The sequence below is a fragment of the Neovison vison genome, chromosome 6 (genome assembly GCF_020171115.1).
Source record: "Neovison vison isolate M4711 chromosome 6, ASM_NN_V1, whole genome shotgun sequence".
NCBI classification, from domain to species: Eukaryota; Metazoa; Chordata; class Mammalia; order Carnivora; family Mustelidae; genus Neogale; species Neogale vison.
The window spans coordinates 169,688,201-169,711,172 of NC_058096.1; the positions used below are offsets into that span (position 1 = coordinate 169,688,201).

The window sequence follows — 22,972 nt, forward strand, 5'->3', positions numbered from 1 at the left end:
CCCAGGCGTCCTTAAGAAATTTTTTTTACTAGTGACTCTGGGATTATAGACTTTTATGTTAAAAAGAAAATTATAAGTAAAGCATATTGTATGCATTTATATTGTTTTGAAAAACTTCATAGAGGGGTGGCTTAGTGGGTTAAGCGTCTGCCTTTGGCTAAGGTCATGATCCCGGGGTCCTGGGATTGAACCCTGAGTTGGGGTCACTGCTTAGTAGGGAGTCTGCTTATCCCTCTCTCTCTCTCTGTACCTGTGTCCCCCCATCCCCATGATTTCTTTCTTCACTCTCAAATAAAATCTTAAAACAACAACAACGACAATAACTTCATAGAGAGTCAAGGGAGAACATTTTAAAAAGTTGTTTCTTTAATACATGTATTTACAGTAAAACCCACCAATTTGATTTTTTAAAATTTTAATTCCGGTGTAGTTAATATACATTGTTACATTAATTTTAGGTGTACAATTTAGTGATTCAACAATTCCATATATTACTCAGTGCTAATCAAGATAAATGTATTCTTAATCACCTTCCCCTGTTTCACCTGTATCTCCCCACCCCACTCTGGCAACCAGCTGTTCTTTATTGTTAAGAGTTTGTTTTTTCCCCCTTTGTTCTTTTGCTTCTTAAATTCCATGTATGAGTGTAATGATTTGCTGTTTGTCTTTCTCTGACTGCCTTATTTTGCTAAGCATTATCCTGTCTAGATAGTCCATGTTGTTGCAGGTGGCAAGATTTCATATTTTTTTATGACTGAATAATACTCCATTGTGTGTATATGCCATATCTTCTATATCCATTTATCCAAGTGTCAGTGGTCACTTGGGCTGCTTCCATTACTTGGCTGTTGTAAATAATACTGCAATATACATAGGGGTGCCTATATGTTTTCAAATTAGTATTTTTGTATTCTTTGAAGAAATACCTAGGAGTGCAGTTACTGGATCCAATGGTAGTTCTATTTTTAATTACTTTAACTTAAACCAATGCCTTAACTTTTTAAAATACAAACCTACTGATTAGGCTTCTATACCTTTCTTGTGCTCATTGCATGGACTATAATTTCCATTTAAAAAATTTTTGTAAAGAGATGAACCATGAGAGACTATGGACTCTGAAAAACAATCTGAGGGGTTTGAAGTGGCGGGGGGGGGGAGGTGGGAGGTTGGGGTACCAGGTGGTGGGTATTATAGAGGGCACAGCTTGCATGGAGCACTGGGTGTGGTGAAAAAATAATGAATACTGTTTTTCTGAAAATAAATAAATTGGAAAAAAAATTTTTTTGTAAAGTGGAGTGATAACCTGGTAACACTTGGGAAGCAGCATGAGACAGACTCTAGATTTTTTTCCCCCAGACTCTTAGATTTTAATAGTCTCTTGAAAGCCTTGCCCACTTTAACTTCATTTTAAAAAAAATTATGCTTTTTAAAAAATGTGCTTTTCTTGAGTCTTTCCAAAGCACCTTAGTTTTCATGAAACAAGAGCCCTGTTTATACTCTTATCTTATTGATTTATATAGTATTTAATGAAACTGTTTAATTATAGTGAATATAACAAAATGACGTGGGAGCATGATGTATATGAAAGTGTACCAGCCATGAACATTGATTATCTTGTGAATATAAAGTCTGCATATCTTTCAGAGAAAATGGAAAGTTTAAGAGTGATACAGCAAGTTAAGTGGAGATTACTCTGGAGACCTACTCTGTTGTATGTTAGTAAGAGAGGGAGATTGTTTCACATTCTAAATACTGGCTTCTGTATTTTTCTTTTTAAGATTTTATTTATTTGACAGTCAGAGATCACAAGTAGGCAGAGAGGCAAGCAGAGAGAGAGGAGGAGAGTGGGCTCCTCACTAAGCAGAGAGCCTAACGCAGGGCTCGATCCCACTGGGATCATGACCTGAGCCAAAGGCAGAGGTTTTAACCCAGAGAGCCACCCAGGCACCCCAGTGGCTTCTGTATTTTTGTCTTTTTTTTTTTTTAAACTCAAATGTCTGAGGATAAAATGTTTTAATACTGGTGATAATTGTTTAAGTATGCTGATCTTTCTTTCTTTTTTTTTTTTTAAAGATATGTTTATTTGAGAGAGAATGAGAGAGGCAGAGAGAGAGAGAGAGAGCATGGGGTAGGAGGGTCAGAGGGAGAAGTGGACTTCCCACGGAGATGACGCAGGACTCATCCAAGGAGTCCAGGATCATGACCTGAGCCGAAGGCAATCGCTTAACCAACTGAGCCACCCAGGCATCCCAGTACACTGCTATTTCTGCCCATATATATTAACATTCTTATAGACATGCATGTACGTTTACCTGTGTACATACGTAACCCTAAGACAAATGTGGAATTGATTTTCCAGTATATCCATTGTGTTTGAAAGCCACCTGCATCTACCTTAGCCATCTACCACATAACCAGTCTAGTTTTCAAAGTAGTGTCTTGGCCATTAAGCTAGATTCTTTTTAAATTCAGATTTGGGGGTGCCTGGGTGGCTCAGTGGGTTAAAGCCTCTGCCTTTGGCTCAGGTCATGATCCCAGGGTCCTGGGATCGAGCCCTGCGTCAGGCTCTCTGCTTAGGGGGAGCCCACTCTCCTCCTCTCTCTCTGCCTGCCTCTCTGCCTACTTGTGATCTCTGACTGTCAAATAAATAAAAATCTTAAAAAAACTCAGATTTGGCAAATATTATTTGTGCCTAATATGTAAAAAGCATGGTTTTGACCTCATGATAGAAATGAGACGTGGGTAGAACAATCATGACATGTTGAACACGAAGGTTCTTATTCCCTTCCTTTTTGGATTTTCCAGTGAGTATGTTTTTCCATAGAAAAATCTTATTACACATCGAGTCTGCTGCAATATTTGAAATGTGTTCTCCTCTAAAAAGTAAATATATGGGCACTTAATAAATAAATATATGCCATATATAGTTGGTCAAATTGTATCACTTGAAGGATCATCTTCATATTCACAAAGGTAGTTTTTTCTGTAAGTTCTTTGTGATTTGAAAATTTAATGTTTATTTTTTTATTTTTTTATTTTTATTTATTTGACAGAGAGAAATTACAAGTAGAGAGGCAGGCAGAGAGAGAGAGAGGGAAGCAGGCTCCCTGCTGAGCAGAGAGCCCCATGCGGGACTCGATCCCAGGACTCTGAGATCATGACCTGAGCCGAAGGCAGCGGCTTAACCACTGAGCCACCCAGGCGCCCTGAAAATTTAATGTTTTGAATTGAAAAAAAAACCATGTTTAATGTAGAAAACATTGAATATAAGAAAATAAAAGAAGGAAAAACCAAAAATAAGTATTGCCAATATTTGGCATGTTTTCTTAATATACTACTTACTTAAATATGAAAAAAATATATAGGAGAAAATTTAAATTTAGTTCCGTTAAGATTAGCTTTTTAAAATAAAACCAGATGGGCTGCCTGAGTGGCTCAGTGAAAGAGTGAGAGCTGGGTGGAGGGAGGGAGAGGGAGAAACTTAAGCAGATTCTGTGTGAGGACAGAGCCCAGTATGGCCCTGAGATAATGATCGGAGCCAAAACCAAGAGTTGGATGCTTAACTGACTGAGCTACCCAGGCGCCCCCGCAAATATTCTTCTATAGATTTTTACTGATTACATAATACTATAACATAGTTTGTTGTAATACCATAGTTTATGGTAACTACTTTTTTTTTTTTTTTTTTTTTTTTTGGTTGAGTCTCTTACTATAGTGTTTTTTTTTTTTTCCAATTTATTTATTTTCAGAAAAACAGTATTCATTATTTTTTCACCACACCCAGTGCTCCATGCAAGCTGTGCCCTCTATAATACCCACCACCTGGTACCCCAACCTCCCACCCCCCCGCCACTTCAAACCCCTCAGATTGTTTTTCAGAGTCCATAGTCTCTCATGGTTCATCTCCCCTTCCAATTTACCCAAAAGCACATACCCTCCCCAATGTCCATAACCCTACCTCCCTTCTCCCAACCCCCCTCCCCCCAGCAACCCACAGTTTGTTTCGTGAGATTAAGAGTCACTTATGGTTTGTCTCCCTCCCTATCCCATCTTGTTGCATGGATTCTTCTCCTACCCACTTAAGCCCCCATGTTGCATCACCACTTCCTCATATCAGGGAGATCATATGATATTTGTCTTTCTCCGCTTGACTTATTTCGCTAAGCATGATACGCTCTAGTTCCATCCATGTTGTCGCAAATGGCAAGATTTCGTTTCTTTTGATGGCTGCATAGTATTCCATTGTGTATATATACCACATCTTCTTGATCCATTCATCTGTTGATGGACATCTAGGTTCTTTCCATAGTTTGGCTATTGTGGATATTGCTGCTATAAACATTCGGGTGCACGTGCCCCTTTGGATCACTACGTTTGTATCTTTAGGGTAAATTCCCAGTAGTGCAATTGCTGGGTCAAAAAAAAAAATATATATATATATGGTAACTACTTTTACATACTGAGGAGATAAATGAAAATATTTAAATTTCCAGTGTGATTTCCTTTATGTAGAATAATACATGGAATACTTATTAATCAAGAGATATTTAGGAGTGGTAATAATGATAACAATAGTTATGTTCATTGTGTGCTTATTATGTGGCAGGCAAAATATTAAACACATTGAGGCACCTCGGTGGCTCAGTGGGTAAAGCCTCTGCCATCAGCTCAGGTCATGATCGCCAGAGTCCTGGGATCGAGCCCCGCATCGGGTTCTCCACTTCTCAGGGAGTCTGCTTCCTCCTCTCTCTGCCTGCCTCTCTGCCTACTTGTGATCTCTGTCTATCAAATAAATAAATAAAATCTTAAAAAAATATATTAAACACATATTCTTAAAAAAATATTAAACACATTATGCTGTTTAATTCCAAATTCTTAATTCTAAAGCATCTCTATTTTTTTTCTTGATGAAGTAGCAGAGGCATAGAGAGAGTATACCATGGTTTCAGAACTTAAATACTAAATGTAAGCCATTTTATATTTACATTTTGATGAGATATGTTTTAGTAACTACGGTGTTCTAGGCATTATCTGATTCAAAAGGTGCTTTTACCTGCCATAACAGATGATCTCTCTATTTTAATACGCTGGATATTGGTCTGAATATTTGGGAGATCCAAAAATGTACTTTTACTTTCTGTAGTTTAAAATGTTAACTTCTTTTATATGGATAATATGATAGAAACAATTAGCTACTGGCACTAAATTTTTTTTGGCACTAAATTTATGAAAATTTGTGGTTAGCATTTCTTACACAAAGATGATCTTACTTCAGATCCTTCTGAAATCCTTCAGACTTTTAAAAAATGGCTACTACATAAGATTGTTTCTCCTATTACCTGCTGTTCACCTTTAAAGTTCTCCGGAGTATCTGAAAAATTTCTGATCCTAGACTCAGTGAACTTACAGTCTAGTTGGAGGAATAACAAACAGTATAAAACATTATCTGGAGGCATCTGGGTGGCTCAGTTGTTAAGCATCTGCCTTCTGCTTAGGTGGTGATCCCCTGGTCCTGGGATCAAGTCCCTGGCAGGCTCCCTGCTCAGTGGGGAGACTGCTTCTCCCTCTTCAGTTCCCCCCTCCTTGTGTTCCCTTTCTTGCTATCTCTCTCTGTCAAATAAATAAATAAAATCTTAAAAACAAAACAAATAAAAGAGTATCTGTATAAGTGTAGGGACAAGTTGAGAAGATGAAAGATCCTTCTGGTTTGAAGTGAGTAGAAAGCTTAGAGGAGGAGTAGGAGGTAGCTGCATTGATTTGGATCTTATAGGAGAAATAGGATTTAGATATGTGAGTACATGGGGGATAGAAGAAAGGGTTGTTTCAGAAAGGGGAATGAACAAGGAAAATAGAATTTATTGGCAGGATAGTTAATAGAGTGGTCAAAGAAAAATTCATGTCAGCTGCCTCAGGTCCTTTTTGGAATGAGAGTATAAATTTTTCTCTCATATCATCTGTTCAACATATTTGACCAAACTTCTGAGTGTTTGTTTTATGCAAGGTAAATTCTGATAAATGCTGTGGTGGACACACAGGTACATAACACTTGATTTCAGGGTCACACAACTTGTAAATAAGGAGTGAAGATTTTGATTTCTATAGGCTAGTTCTTTTTAACACTCTGCTGCCCCCATAGATAAGATAGAATGTGTTAAGTGCCACAAGCAATATAAAAATGTGTGTTTAGGGAAGGAGTAATTAATTCTGTCCAGAGGAATCTGGGCAAGTTTTGAAAGAAGAGCTTGAGGATGTTGGTGTGAGTAATGGAGAGTAAGTTAAAGACTCTTCTATGTTAAAGACTCTTGCGAATAAAGTAAATTAGTGTTTTCTTAGTAAACATGCACTCTTTCAAGGTGTATGGACTTGAATGATAAGGTCTGTTACATTTTGGCTGATGTGTTGAGAGAAGGCCTAGAACTGTCCACACGGCTTGTATCACATCTTAGCTTTGATATCCCTCCCGACTTCTAGTAGGACACCATTTTGCATACAAATATCTTATGCAGAAATAGCATTTTAGGGTATTTTTTGAATAATGAGCAAATCCTTTTCTCTGCATCTTAAGTACTGTATCCTCTGGAATTTTAGCCCTAACTATACCACTCTTTTCACTCTTCTGTGAACTTAAATGCTGTCATATTTTCAGCTTCCACCAAAAATTGGTCTCCAACTGGAAACCTGTGATCTTCAGAATTAGTTATCTCCTTGTCTGTTAGTTATCTGCCTAGGTAATTCAAACTCTTCATTTCCAAATTTAAATTCATCATCATTTCTCATAAACCTTTTTGTCTTCTTTTATGTTTTCTTAGTTGTTTCCAAACTTATGTGAATACAGAAGAAATCATTTAGGACACTAGTTGAAAATATAGTTTTTATGCCCTACTCCCAGAATTTCTGATTTAGGAGGTCTGGTATGGAGCCTGGAAAATCCCATTTATTAATTTATTTTTTATTTTATTTATTTTTTGACAGAGAAAGCAAGAGAGGGAACACAAGCAGGAGAGTTAGAGAGGGAGAAGCAGGCTCCCCGCTGAGTGGGGAGCCCGATGCAGGGCTTGATCCCAGGACCCTGGGATCATGACCTGAGCCGAAGGCAGTTCTTTAACCAACTGAGCCATCCAGGTGTCCCGAAAATCCCACTTTAAATCAAGCTCCCAGATAATTCTAGTGCAATCAACCCATGAGTTTGAGAATCACTAGATCTGACTTTGTAAGTCACAAGTCACCCACGCTGGCAACCTTAGGAATTATTCTGATCTCTTTCAGTCTTTAATCAGACAATCCCCAAATTCGCTCCTGTTCTCCATTCCTAAGTTAGTGCCTTAGATTGGGCCTCCATCCATCATCTCATTGCCTCTCAGATCCTTTCTATGTGCTGCATGCAGCCTCTGGGAACTACCTAAAACAAAGCAAATGGTGCCATTTCCACTGCTTAAAAACCTTCACTGGGTCCACCATTATATGAGGAGTAAAGAAAGTTCCTTAAAATGATATGCAAGGCCTTCCACGATTTAGGCCATGTGGACTTCTTTATCTCACGCCATTCCCTGCCTCATACAGAACCTAGCCCTTGTTTCCCACACTTTTTATTCTTCTGCAGTTTTCATATTTCCATATTATGGTTAATACTTTTAGTCCTTTATTTAGCAAATATATATGATCTGATATGTGCTAGGCAGTGGATATTATGGTGAACAAAACCAGATGTGATTCTTGCTCTCATGGGGACACATATTAAAGAATCATTCAACACAAGTCTAAATTTTCAGCTGTGACAAGTGCTACTGGAGCCTGTCATAGGGACAGTTGACCTACTTAAGAAAGGCAGGGTATGACTTTCCTGAGGAAGTGGTTGAAAGAGATTGACAGGATAAACTGACGTTTATCTGAATGAGGTACCTGAGTTGCAGGTACGAAGGCCCTAAGAAGGGAGAAGTTTTGCTGCATATGAAGGATAGAATGGCAGGTGTATATACTTGGTGTGTGTGCATGCATGCAAGTGAATACTGGTTAAGGCTGGAGAGGTAGATAGGTGCAGTTCATACAGCGGTTTGCAGACAACATTAAGCAGGTTTTCTCCACCTAATAAGGAAGAGTAGCATCAAAGAATTTTAAGCAAGGCTTGGGGCAGGGGGAGTGTAATATGAACTTTGTGATTATAGATGAGCACTGCTTACAGCATGAAGAGTGGATTGGAGTAGATTTAGACTGAATGCAGGTAGATGAGCCAGAAGGCTATTATAGCAGTCCAGGTGAGAGAGAACAGTAATTTAAATCAAGGGATTGATGGTAGAAGTGAAGACAAGAGATATATGAGGACAGGGTATCTTATATTCCCTATGACTAAGGCTTCTACCCTTGGTTTATATGTTCAGTGAATTAGTGAACAGTACATAGACATAGGGAACAAGAAAGGAGATCTAATTAGTGAGTTTGAGAATGTACATGGCTAAATCTTTGAAATGGAGTAAGCTTTCATTCATTCTATCATCAATATTTATTCAATACTATTATGTATTAGGCAATGTTCTAGGTAGTTTGGGTACCTCAGAAAACAAAACAGGCAGAGATTTCTGCCCTTATGGAGTTTTCTTTGTATTGAAGGAGATAGCATACAATAAATATAATAAATGAATTTTATGTTGTAAGATGATAAGTATTATGGAAAAAAATAAATGAGAGAAAAGAGATCCAGAGTGTGTATGGAGGGGAGGTGAGTTGCAGTTTTGATTGAAGTGGAACGATAAGGGTAGGCCTCCTCAAGAAGGTGATATTTGAGTGAAGACTTCAGAAGATGAAAGAGTTAGTCATGTGGTGTGCTGTCTGGGGGATAAGTATTCAAGGGAAATGAAGTAACCTGAGAGTGGGAGCCTGTCTGACTGTCAAAGGAATGGCAAGGAAGCCAGTGTGAAAAAGCTGAGCGAGCAGGGGACCATAGTAAGAGATAGATCAGAGAGGTCACAGGTGGCCAGATCAGGTAGAGCTTCATAAACATTGTAAGGACTAAATGAGATGCAGAGCCATTGGGTGTTTTGAGCAGAAGAGTGGTATAATAATCTGACATTCCCCACCCCCCCAAGACTTTTTATTTATTTGACAGAGAGACAGCCAGAGAGGGAACACAAACAGGGAGTGAGAGAGGTTGAGAAGTAGGCTTCTTGCTGAGCAGGGAGCCTGACACATGGTTCCATCCCAGGACCCTGGGATCATGACCTGAGCCGAAGGCAGATGCTTAAACTCCTGAGCCACCCAGGTACTTCCATCTGACTTATTTTTTTAAAGAATCACTCTGACTGCCACGTGAGTAGACTGCGGGGAGTCTAGAAGGAGAATGGGTAGGAGTCTCTTGTAGAATCTAGGCCAGAAATGATGATTGGCTGAAACCAGGGTCTTAGCAGCCTTGAACAGAGCTGTCAGATCAAAGCAAGAGAATAACAATGATCCTTTTGAAGGTCCTGAATAGGATTTTCCCAGGAGGCAGGTGGAGTTGATTAGCAAGAGAGGGGTTCTCTATGAAGAAAGGATTAATGAGGGGCGCCTCCCAGGCGCAGTGGGTTAACACCTCTGCCTTCCACTTGGGTCATGATCCCAGGGTCCTGGGATCGAACCCCACATGGGGCTCTCTACTCAGCAGGGAGTCTGCTTCCTCCTCTTTCTCTCTCTGCCTGCCTCTCTGCCTACTTGTGATCTCTGTCTGTCAAATAAATAAATAAATAAATAAATCTTTAAAAAAGGATTAATGAGCTTTGATGTAAATTTTATGCAAGAACATAAAATATCTCATTAAAAACTATTAAGTTATTGCAATAAGAAAGACCCAATGAAAGAATAAAAGCTTAAAGGATGCCTGGGTAGCTCAGTTGGTTAAGCGTCTGTTTTTGGCTCAGGTCATGATCCCAGGGTGCTGGGATTAAGTCCCACGTCAGGCTCCTTGTTCAGTGGAGAGCCTGTTTTTCCCTCTGCCTGCGGCTCTCCCTGCTTGTACTCTCTCTCTCTCACATAAATAAATAAAATATTTTTTAAAAAATAAAAGCTTAGTATGGCTATGGAATGTTTGTTTTCATGCCTATAGGTTAGAGATAGTCCATGTTTTAAAGCAGTGGTAACATTCATAGTGGTCCTGAAGTCAGTATACATTTTATGGTATAAATGGAGATTTTTTTTTTATTATTCATTTGACAGAGAGAGAGAGATCACGAGTAGGTAGAGAGGCAGGCGGAGAGAGAGGAGGAAGCAGGCTCCCTGTGGAGCAGAGAGCTTGATGCGGGGCTCAATCCCAGAACCCCAGGATCACAACCTGAGCCGAAGGCAGAGGCTTCAACCCATTGAGCCACCCAGGCGCCCCTAAATTGAGATTATTTGAGTAAGTGCTTTGACATTTCAATGTAGTATATAAATGTGCCTCAGTATTAGGATGCTGTTAATGTTTAACAATAAAGTGACATCAAGGGAAGAAATGGACGGTAGAATTAGGGTAAAAAGGAGGCCTTCAAATTCAGAATAGTTTAATTTGGTTCCCTCAAGTTTTTTACATATAATCATTGTTTTGTGGTTAGTTAGACTTTGAAACACTCAGATTACTTGTAAGATTATTAAGTCAGATTTGAGGGTCTTTAATCCTCAAATTGAAGAGTAGAAAATAATTATCACCTTAAAATTTGCTTGATTATAACAGAAAACAATTTAAGAAGAAAAAGACTTCTATCCTGGATTTGGCATTTACTAGCTGAGTGATTTTAAGCAAGTTTATTACTTAACTATCTGAATTTTAGTGCTCTTGCCAACTTTGTTCTTCGAATTCATGGTGTAGGATATGAAAAACTAACTATACAGATGAAAATGAAAAGGTTTTTTTTTTTTTTTTTTTTGCTATTGTTTGTTTTTCATACATTTTGCTCAGTAAATGTTTATGAGTATTTGACCTAACATTGTTTTTGGTCAGTGCTTTACAAACTTTTTATGTAAATAGCAGTATTTTTTACCATCTGGTCTCTGTTGCAACTGTTCAGCTCTGCATTGTAGCATGAAAGCAGCCACCCACAATGTGTAAATGGATACCTGGGTATGGCTGTGGTGCACAGTATCTGGGCCATGGCCCATACTTTGTCTACCCTGGTCTTAGGTACTAAGAATATATGAGTGAATAAAACAAATAAAGAATATTTGTGGGGCACCTGGGTGGCTCAGTGGGTTAAATCCTCTGCCTTCTGTTCAGGTCATGGTCTCAAGGTCCTGGGATCGAGGCTCTCTGCTTAGCAGGGAGCCTGCTCCCCGCCCCCTGCTTGCCTCTCTGCCTACTTGTGATCTCTGTCTGTCAAATAAATAAATGAAATCTTAAAAAAAAAAAAAAAAAGAATATTTGTCTTTGTGGAGCTTACTATATAGTAAGAGAAGGTAAATAAAAATGTAAATAAAATAGTTATCCCCTGCTTTTCAAAAGTTCCCATTAAGCTTTTGCTTTTATGAAAGACCTATGTTAATGCTTGTTTGGCTAATGGAAAAAAAATCTGAAGAGGAATTTTGGTTTTACAAACAAAGGTGAAAAGTGACAGTAGCATTCAGTGTTTATTTTGCAGGGAGCAGTTACAGAGGGCACATCCCTAGCAGTAAAGGTAGCACTGCCAAACTCCTTTCCTTTTAACCACACTCAGCATCTCAGCATTAACCTCTCATAGCTTTGAACTGTGTCTTAGCATCTGTGTGTTATCTCAATTTATTTTGTGCCTCTGTTACTAAGATATGTCCTAGTGTATCCGAAAAGCCTAAGAGGTTACTTTTTGAGTCTGGGGATGATCAGAAATATTTTCACATAAATTAATGGTAATTGTTTCTTTGCTTTACATCATTTCAGCTTACAGAAATTTTCATATGAATGCTGTATTTTGGATAGTGTGAGAAATCCTTATACAATATGACAGTTGTGATGGGAGATGAATTCTAGAGCAGGAAATTTTAAGCACTTCTTGATACGTGGGCAAGTATCTGAAGGATGGGAGGAAACCAAAGAGCTATCTAGGGGGAAAAGCAAGCCGGGCAGAGGGAAGAGCAAAGGGAAAAATTCTAAAAGCGGCTGCAGTAAAGAAATTTTACTGAAATTGGTTTTTCTTGGCATTGTTAAGGGGAGGGGATGGTAATGCACATCAAGGCCATCAGTCATAACCTCTTATCTATGCATGCCAGATAGGTGAGGAACAACATTTGGAATGGGTTTTGCTAAGGATTTCATTTATGTATATTAAATTTATGTTGTATGGTTTAAATGCTAATGCTTTTCACATTGTGAAAAATTCAACTGGTTAAGATTTAAAGATCTTACTGGCTTTATTCAACAATTTGCAACTTGGGCATCGTCCATTATAGCAAATTTAGGAGCTCTGAAGAGCTATACAAAGTTTTATAGACAGAAAGGACCAGATACAAGAATGTTTCACTAGGCAAAAATTGGATTGATATTACGGTGTTACTTTCCCTGAAGGGAAATCTCAGGAGTTACTAGGCAGATTACCTAACTAATCCTGATCAGGTAATTCCTGATTTGTTGGTTTAAAGAGCACCTTTCTGGGAGAGGTGACTGTAATTAGATTCTCAGGTTGATAACGTGGGATTTAATGTATGTGACTCCATTTTGAGCCAGTTGTCTTGTTTTTAATAAATTTAGATCCCATATATGTGGTTTTTAGAATAGTCATGTCAGTTGCCTGTTCTCAGGTATAATTTCAGGTACTCAAGTACCTTTTCTCCCAAAGTACATTTGTCCACTTTTTCACATTCTGTTTATGTACACATTTGAATATACATAAATACTTATACTATTCAGGCACATTTCTAAGTATGGAACTTGAAGTTGTCTTTTTCATTAAGTAGGACATTTCTTTATACTGAAGATTTTTTATTCCACCATTAACTATTTCTTAAGTACTCCTGAGTTGGAGATTAGCACTTTAAGAGATATGAGAGCTACATACAAATTGTGTTACAGCCTTATTATCAAATTGCTTACAGTCTTGGGGGGTGACAAGTTTTATGATTTACGTAAGTGGCAACTGAAGAAGCAGAGTTATGTGGTGTGATCAAGCCCAGAAGTCAGGGGCCTTCAGTTATAGATTCTGAGAATGGCTTGTTTCTGTTATTAAATACCAGTGTATTTAATACCAGTGTAACCTTAAACAAATTAAATTCCATAGGTTTCATTTCCTTCATTTTTCAGATGAGATCATTGTACTAAATAATAAGTCACTTCTAATTTGAAAATGCCACAAATTAAACTTGTACTTCACAGTCTTTTTCATGGCACACATAGAAAATTAAAATATCGGGGCATCTCGGTGGCTCAGTTGGTCAAAGCCTTTGCCTTTGGCTCAGGTCATGATCTCAGGGTCCTGGGATCGAGCCCCACATCAGGCTTCTGCTAAGCAGGGAGCCTGGTTCCTCCCTCTCTCTCTGCCTGCCTCTCTGCCTGCTTGTGATCTCTCTCTGTGTCAAATAAATAAATAAAATATTTTTTAAAAAAAGAACTTAAAAAAAAGAAAATTAAAATATCTGTCCAGCACAGCAAGGTAAAGTGATGACATGTTCATAGCCAGGGTAGTTGATCTGGTCCCACTAGGCTCTGCTTGGCCACCTGAAGGTCTGAGTTGGTTAGTATCTACCACATAATTATAAACCATCCTTGTGGTTAAAAGCTTCAATAGAGAGGACAATATAAAATCTTATGTTACTGAGTCAAGGGCCATAGAAGTTCAGAGACCGGGGGAGCTAAGTACAGGTTTGTGTTACTGATAGGGACTTTATAGAGCATGTGCTCCTTGGAGGTTGTCTTAGGAATATGAGGCACAGTAAGAAGAGATCTTTTCCATCTTAAAACAACATAATACATGTGAATTTCAAGTTTCAAAATAGCTAAGATGTGCTTGTTTGTTTGCTTATGAGAAAGAGAAAGAGAGATCGCGCATAGGAGGTGAGGGGGAGGGAGAGAGAATCCCAAGCAGTCTCCATGCCCAGAGCAGAGCTCAACATGGGGCTTGATCTCACGACCTTGAGATCATGACCCAAGTCAAAACCCAGAGTCAGATGTTTAACTATCTGAGCTGCCCAGGTGCCTGAGATGTACTTTAGAGTTTTATTCTTGGAGAAAACAAAACAAAACAAAACCCCCAATTTTGAGTCTCTGGAGGGCTAGGACCATGTATTAGTTATCTTTATTTCCTACCTAGCACTCTAAGCCTCTAACCATTATGAGGTCTAGAAAAGCATTTAGAGGAAGTAATAAGAGAAGATTGGAAGAGTGTATAACTATGTATAGCCAATTTTTAAAAATTTCTCTTTAGGGGAGAGGAGTTTGATTTAGTATTATAACTGCAAAACTAATTTGGATGATGTGATTGGAAATAAGAAGCCCTCAGTATGGATTGAAAGGTGGTTGCATATTGAAAATGTATGTACGTATTTATTAATTTTTTATTGTTTTATTTTTAAAAAAATTGTTTATTTGACAGAGTACAAGCAGATGAAGTGGTAGGCAGAGGGAGACCTCTGTGAAATGTATTTTTTAAAATAGTTATGTTCAAGATGGAATGAAATAGGAAAAAAAAAAAACAGTTAAGGTATCAGGGAGCTCAGCTGAGAAGTTATTATCATGTAGTGTAAGCATCTACCAGCTTCTGAAATGACATTTAATTGTTTATTTCTATGGGAAAAGTCCTTTTGAATGTCAGTGTTAAAAGTGGTTTATAGAAGAGACTCTTAATCTCACAAAACAAACTGAGGGTTGCTGGAGGGAGGGGATAGGGAGAGGGTGGTTGGGTTATGGACATTGGGGAGGGTATGTGCTATGGTGAGTGCTGTGAAGTGTGTAAACCTGGCGATTCACAGACCTGTACCCCTGGAGCTAATAATACATTATATGTTTATAAAAAAATTAAAAAATTTAATAATAAAAAAATGGTTTATAGATTCTCAGACCGGCCACCAAATTCCATTCCTCCAAAATCTAGGTGAAATATTATACACTATTTCACAATTACTGTGGTGACTAAACAGTGAAAAAATACTAATTAATGTTGTTTAAATACTCCCTATTTTATAAAACAGTAACAATAAATGAGATTTTTTTTTTTGCCATTAATTCTGAGAAAGAATAAGCTTAGTAAAAGGGAAATGTGAAGGTAATGCAAACTTTGGAAGCTAATGAAGGGTAAGTTCAAAGTTAGTCATCCTAGTTCTCTGTTAAGGTTACTATCACTTCAGAGCTCACTATATCATATTCTTGTTAATAGGTGAATTTAGAAAAAAAAGTATATTTTATTAGGCTGTAGTTAGGGAAGTTTTGTGGGTTACTTACAGTATGGACAGAGAGAAAGAGAATTTTTTTGTAATATTGGCTGGAAGGGGTTGGGACAGGCAGGTAGGGTGGAAAGGCAAGATAGAATTACTCTTCTGGTAATCCCCTCTGTTTGGTGGCTGAGAGCCCAAATGTTGGGATGATTTCACACTGAAAAGACTGAATCAACCTGACAGAATCATGATTTCCAGGTCTGCATATGGATTTTCCATGAAACAGAAGTGGACAGCTCTGGGCAGAGGACAAGGGAAAGGCACTGCCTTTCCCCATACTGGAGGTCCCATGTAGCACTGTCCCAGCTGCTTTTTCTGCCTCTAAGCTGGCAAATCAGGAGCAGAAGCAGCTTCAGACTGCTTTCCTGGGCCCATATCTCCACAAGGTGGAATCGGGGCTGGGAATGCCCACAAGGACTTCGCACCAAGGCCAACACTGGCTGAGACACAGAGAGCTCAGTGCCTGCTGCTTTCTGGAGTCCATTTTTTTTTTTTTTTTTAAGATTTTATTTATTTATTTGACAGAGAGAGAGAGAGATCACAAGTAGGCAGAGAGAGAGGTGGAAGCAGGCTCCCCGCAGAGCAGAGAGCCTGATGCGGGGCTTGATCCCAGGACCCTGAGATCATGACTTGACCCGAAGGCAGAGGCTTAACCCACTGAACCACCCAGGCACCCCTCTGAAGTCCATCTTTGGTTTATTTATTTTTTTTATTTTTATTTTTTTTAAGATTTTATTTATTTATTTGACAGAGATCACAAGTAGGCAGAGAGGCAGGCAGAGAGAGAGGAGGAAGCAGGCTCCCTGCTGAGCAGAGAGCCCGATGCGGGACTCGATCCCAGGACCCTGAGATCATGACCTGAGCTGAAGGCAGCGGCTTAACCCACTGAACCATCCAGGCACCCCTCTGAAGTCCATCTTTGGTTTAGCTCTCGAAACCCCTTTTTCTTTCTCATTCTCAATCTCATTCTTAAAATTATTAAGATAATATGTAGATTTAGAATTTGAAGTTTACCCAGAGTTTATAAATAAGGGATTCTGCCTCCTTCGTAAATCACAGCAGGATGGCATCCAGCTCTGTTCATATGGAAGCGAGTTTTTTGTTGTTGTTTTTTAAGTATGCTCCACGCGGGGCTTGAACTCACAATCCCGAGGTCAAGACCTGAGCTGAGATCAAGATTGGGATACCTAAATAACTGAGCCACCCAGGCACTCCCTAAAGGGAGATCTCTAAGATTGAATTAGCTGCTCTATGAGCACAACCTGAAACTCAGGAGTACTGTTCTTCGAGTGTAGAAGAAATGAGGTGGTGGGAGAGGTAGTTCCTATTGCTAACCACCAGGTGGTGCCCCTAGGCCAAGATCAGCTGGTGGAAGTGTCTGTCCTGACTGTCCTGTGGACAAGATATTAATAAATAAAGGATTATGACTTGAGAAGTAACTAGCACAGGATATCATTAGGATATGAGCTAGATTAAGTATGATGACTATGATATAGGCATAGTGGGTGTCATTTGTAAATATCAAACTGAAATGATAACTATGGAAATGAATAGATAATAGAAGACTTAGGTAAGACTTAATGACAGAATTTTAAAATCTTAAAGGTAAAAAAAATTTAAGACCTAAAGATTTGTTTGGGAGAAGTGGTAAGATAATGTCCATTTTCCACAAAATAGCTGAAAAATTAAAATTTATGAGGAGCACCAATAGAGATCTCTGTTTTCTGTGTATTTAGGGTCAGGTAGGTGACACTGTCAAGGGAATATTTTTTTCTTGTCAAGGAAATAATATGAACTTGGAAAAGTAGGAATAAGCCAGATATGGAGATATATTTTAGCTCTTTAGTTATTTTCTGTTAAAGGTACCTTATAGAGCAAACTTGGTTGCCAAAATAAGTAACCTTTAGGTTTATTGACCCTAGTTCAGAGGTCAAGAATGTGTATGTTTCTTTTAATATAGTTATTTATGTGGTGATCCAAGAGATATTTTGATTATGCTTAATGATCTTGTATTGACATTTAATGTGGTTGTCATAAGGGTGAAATTGAAGGTATACCTAGGGTGTTCTTGAACTTGGTAAATATGTTTTACAAAGTTATCTTAAGGATGCCTCTAAAAGGTTTTATTTTGTTTTGTTTTTTTCTTTTGGTTATATTTTTAAAAATATGAGTTATATTCCTCTGTTTAGAACAGCAGCTTTTGTGATGAAGGCTCAACATAAAGCAGTGTTGAGTTCACTCTTCACTTTAGATCTAACCTCCTTTTCCTTTACATTGTTAAACAGGTATAGACTTCAGAGTAATTAGATCTCTAAAGGAGCATAATATATGACCCCACTTCTGCTTTTCCCTTTTATTCACAAGGGATTTGTGTACTTTATCAGTAGCCTTGAATCTTAGTTGTGGGAGGTAGTTTTGGCATCCAGGGTCCCGTTACTCTTTTGTTTATCCATAACACTATTAAATTGTCTTCCCTTGTGGCCATTAGTTTTCAAAGACTCATAGGTAGATAAATAGATAATCTAGACAGAAGGACAGACCAGGATCATGTATTATATAAAGTAATCAGTAGAACAGATTGATTTTTTTTTTTCTTCCAGAGATCATAGTACAACGTTTTATCTCAAGAAAGATAGCCAACTTTGGCAGGTTAGCACAGTATTGGACTTTTTAAGTATTTGTTAAAAATTGACTTATTTTGATACCACATCATGACTTGTGATCTTGTCAGTCAATAAAAGCAGACTAGGTTTCACTTTGCTCCTTTCATACTTTAGGGTCACAGTATATATTCACATTGATTTGTGTCTCTTATTTTATATATAGATGGACTTCGAAAATACCCTTTTCCTAAATAGAATCGTTTTAGATATATAACAGATGTTTGATTTTAAAAATTAATCTTGGGACACCTGGGTGGCTCAGTTGGTTAAGCATCTGATTCTTGATTTTGGCTCAAGTCGTGATCTTAGGGTTGTGAGATTGGGCCTCGCATTGGGCTCCACACTGAGTATGGAGTCTGCTTAAGATTCTCTCTCTCTCTCTCTCCCTCTGCCTCTCCCCACCTCAAAAAATTTTTATCTTATGACAAGTCTCTTTGTAAAAAGAGTTAGCAAGGGTTTATTGGTTTATATAGTATAAGAATATTCACACTTTCAGCCAAAGATCAAGTCAAATATTTATCAAGAACTGAAAAACACATAGTAACATCTGACTGGGATGAGGAGCCTTGACTCAGATTTCAAAGTTGTAATAATGAGGAAGTGAAGAATTTAGAAACTTTGGGTTACAAAATGAGTCCCTTGCAACACAAATGATTTTCAGCCAGTAGGTCCTGGTTGTTGCCAAGTGATTAGCAAAGACTCAGACTGCTGAGCTTTAGGGACAGTCTTAACTAAACTCCTCATTTTACAGGCCCAAGGATGTTAAAACCTGTTTGAGGTTATACAGCTGGTTATGAATTATACCGGTTCCAGATCCCTGGGTCCCCTCTAATTCTGTGTTTATTGGCATTCTTGCCTTTTTATCTTTTTGATCTTGTCAGAGAATTGAAGAATACCGGTTCTGTCAAGCAGGAGACAAGAAAAGGAGAAAATAAAGTTGTTTGGGTTTTTTTTTTTTTTCCTTTTTCAGCTAGTAACTGGATCAGCTTGTTTGAATGAGGGCAGAAATCTAAGAATAGTGACAAAGACTGATTTCATTCTACCTGTTTGGTTTCTTATGCTATTACTTTTAAATAATTCTTGTCTTCTTTTTCAGATGAGTAATAATGGAAATAAAGTACTGCAATGATTCCTTAGAGTTATTTTAATACTATTCATCATTAAAATATGAGCAGTGACTTTCTGGATTCTCACATACCTAAACAAAATAATAAGAAAATGGAGTAATTATTTACAGGGCCTAAGATAAGGCTTCTTCTGTTTACTGAGATAACCAGTTAAATATACAGTCTCTGTGAAGTTCTTTCTGCATTGGGAAGTTGAGGGTGGGGTGGAAGAGGGCTCATTGTAGTCTCACACTAACCACAAAATAATGTTGGAGAATTGTAGTTGGTAGTGATCTTTGCAGGGATTTTGTGTGTGTGTGTGTGTGTGTGTGTGTGTGTGTGTAGGTGAATTTGTTTTAATGTATTATGTGGGATCCTACTCAGCTTATTGAGTATCTAATGTATGCAAGATCTTGTTTATGTATATGATGTAATTTACATTGCATGTCTGCTTTTTGAGGTAGTTCTGATCTCCCTTTTTAAAAATTTTTATTTTTTTACAAATGAAGTAAGTAGAGCTTAGGGAAAATTTTAAACTTGCTTAAGACTAGAGAGCTAGTACATGGCTAAATCTAATTTTTTGTGCTCATTCTATAGCACAGATGCCTCAATATTGTACATTTTTATCATGTACTTAGTGTGAGGGGTGTGTGTAATAGAAAGGCAGAGGGTATAGAAGATCTTAGAAAGATCTAGACTGCCAAAATGTCAGTAACCTGTCAACTGGATGCCCACATCTAAGGAAACTAATTTCCCTGAAACACCTAAAGAAAAAAAATTAAACAATTTGTCTTAACAATTAAAATAAGATTTGAAGTCCAATAATTAGCTCTTATAGTAGAAATGAATAAGTAGAGATTTAGATAAAGGAGTAGAAGTTTTCCATTGCTTTCCACATCCACTGTCAAAATACTACAGTGAAATTGCGGGAAGTGCAGAAGCCACCAATCTTAACCTCAAAACAGGGCTTTAAAGTAGGAAGTACAAGGTTATTTATCTTCCCTTCAGGTAATCTGACTGGGTAGGTAACCCAGTAGTAGCAATGATTCTTATTTTTTAAATTTATTATGATTATTATTATTTAAGAACCCCAGTACAGGACTCAAACTCATGACCCTGAGATCAAGACCTGAACTGAGATCAAGAGTTGGATGCTTAACCAACTGAGCCACCTGGGTACCTTAGCAATGGTTCTTTTTAATTCTCTACTTTTAGGGTTTTCCCCCTGCCAAGTTGCTACAGCTGTCTGACAGGTAAGACAAGAATTCTGGTGCATTGTCCTAAAGGAAGTTCCACTTACCTTTTTGACCTTTCATTAACACAATGTTTTAGGTTGGAAGGGACTTCTACAGTTATTTTATTCGCTCTCTGTAACATTCTCCCCAAGTGGTTATCTTCCCTTTCAGAATCTCCCAAAGAAGCCCATTCTTCTAGGTTCCTCTGTTAGACAAATCTAATATATTAAACTGAAATCTATATTAAATTGTATTTTTCCAGTTCGTATATATTGCCTCTGCAGAGGGGGATTTCTTCCCCTCCTCTGTTCTCCCCTCTCCTCTCCTCCCATTCTTTCTTAAAGATTTTGTGTATTTGACAGAGAGAGCGAGCAAGAGAGACACAGAGAGCAAGCACAGGCAGGAGGAAGGGCAGTTAGGGAAGAAGCAGGCTCCCTGCTGAGCAAGGACCCTGATGTGGGGCGCTATCCGAGGATCCTGGGATCATGGCCTAAGCTGCAGGCCACTGCTTAAACCACTGAGCCACCCAGGTGCCCCGGGGTTTCTTTCAGAAAGTGTTTCTGAAGAATCCCTTTTCTAGGTAAATAATCCCAAATCCTTGGGGCTTCCTCCCTCCTCCTCTACCCTCCCTTGCCCTGCTCTGTCTTCCCCTCTCCAGCCCCTTCTCTTCCCTCCCTTCCCTCCCTTCCTACTTAACCGACCTATCTAACTTGATTTTATTTATTTATTTGACAGAGAGAGAGAGAGAGTACGCATACCAGCAGGGGGAGCAGCAGGCAGAGAGGGAGAGGGAGAAGCAGGGAGCTCAATGCAGGGCTCTATCCCAGGACTCTGGGATCATGACCTGAGCTGAAGGCAGGTGTATAACTGACTGAGCCACCCAGGTGCCCTGGATATTCTGTTTTATTTTTTAATTCAGCAAATATTTAGTGCTTCAAGCATTCTAAGTGCTAGAATGCAATAGTGAATCCTTAGTATAAATGCTGTACTGTGAAATACTATTATCTATTTTATAAGTGAGGAAAACAGAAGATTGAGGTTGAAATGACTTACCAAATTCACACAATTGGTTAGAAGTTTACTGGATATCGGAAGCATGCCTTTCTAGCTCCAGAAGTTGTGCTTTTGACCACTACTGTTGTTGTGGGTTTTGTTAAGAATAACCTCATAGCTGCCATCCATAATAGTCTAGAATAGATAGGTCAAGGAGAAAGTTGACCTAAAAAGAGTGGCTTAAAAATACTTTCTAGCTATGCGAGTCAGAGGATTCTTGGGATACTGAATGAACTGGGAGCCTCCTGGACTCCACTGGAAAACTACACAGCAGGTAGATTCTTTAGATCTATATCTAAATTTGTGGTTTCAGCAATTCACTAAGGACTCCAGAAGTCCATGACAAATATGGAATGCTTCAGAAATTTGAATATCATCCTTGTGCTTGGGCCATGTTAATCAATTGTATTGTTCCATTTTTGTATATATGTTGCTGAAGCAAGCACTGGGGCGTTCTTCCATATCATGGTTTTGAATACTTAGTCATACTGGTCTATCAACTCTTGGTTATTCTAGTTCTTTAGTAATCCTCTTAAATTAGTCTCTAGAACAACATAATGCCCAGAAATGGATATGGCAGGAACTAGAACTGAGCTGTTTATTACTTTCCTAATTCTAAGGTACTGTTTGGTTCTTCTAATGTACACAGCTCCATTTTGAAATTTTTTTCCCCTTTTGCAGTCTGACTGACTTTTCATATCTTTAACTTTCATTTGGTGAAATCCATAGAATTTATTTCAGCACAATTAAAATTAAGCATGACAGGTGCTTAGTAACTTTGGGAATGTTAGAAAAGACTTTTCTGAAGAACTTCTAAAATATTTGCTTTTAAGAGTGAAATGCTTTCAAATTATATCTTTTAATGTAGTGTTAAAGGTGGGGAATGTCACTTAATATTTCCTACACTTGCAACCTAATTTTTCTTATTTTATATTTGTAGTATTATTTGATGTATGGACATGATCAAATGAGAATAATCAAGAGTTTTGTGGGGTGTTAATAATCTAGTCATTTTTATACTTAGATCTTCAGGAATTTCTGTTTTTAAGTCATTGCTCAGTTCTTTTTATTTTTGTTTTGTTTTTTCAAAGTAGGCTCCATCCCCAGCATGGACCCCAAAATGGGGCTTGAACTCACAACCCTGAAATCAAGACCTGAGCTGAGATCAAGAGTCGGATACTTAACCAACTGAGCCACACCAGGCACCCTAACATTATCTTCTTTAATGTCTGTTTGGTGATACTTGAAATCCAAAGAGGTTTTGTCTTAAAAACAAAACAAAACAGTAATTTCCAGCTGAGAATAATAGAAATTTCAGCCTACTGCAATAGAAGTCGTCTTTGGGATTGCACTAAAGTGTCTGTCAGGAAACTAGATGTGATGACAGGGGAGTGGTCTAGGTCTGTAGGGGACAAAGAGGAAGAAAATTCTTGTTAGCCGTTTAGTTTCTCTTAGGGGAGGTAAGATAAATGTTGCTTACCTGTTATTTGTGATGTCATGATCTTATACTTTACAGAGATTTTTAAAAAAATAGTATTGGCACTTTCATGGAGGCTTAGAAAAATTTGATCTTACAGTGCAA

The 22,972-nt window shown here is 38.2% G+C and overlaps 1 protein-coding gene and 1 pseudogene across 3 annotated transcripts in view; one reads left to right on the plus strand and one right to left on the minus strand.

The window, feature by feature from the left end:
• Positions 1-22,972, plus strand: part of TMCC1 (transmembrane and coiled-coil domain family 1) — a 255,429-nt gene that overhangs the window by 72,720 nt on the left and 159,737 nt on the right. The gene's annotated exons all lie outside the window — the stretch shown is intronic.
• LOC122911036 lies at positions 21,733-21,833 on the minus strand (annotated as a pseudogene).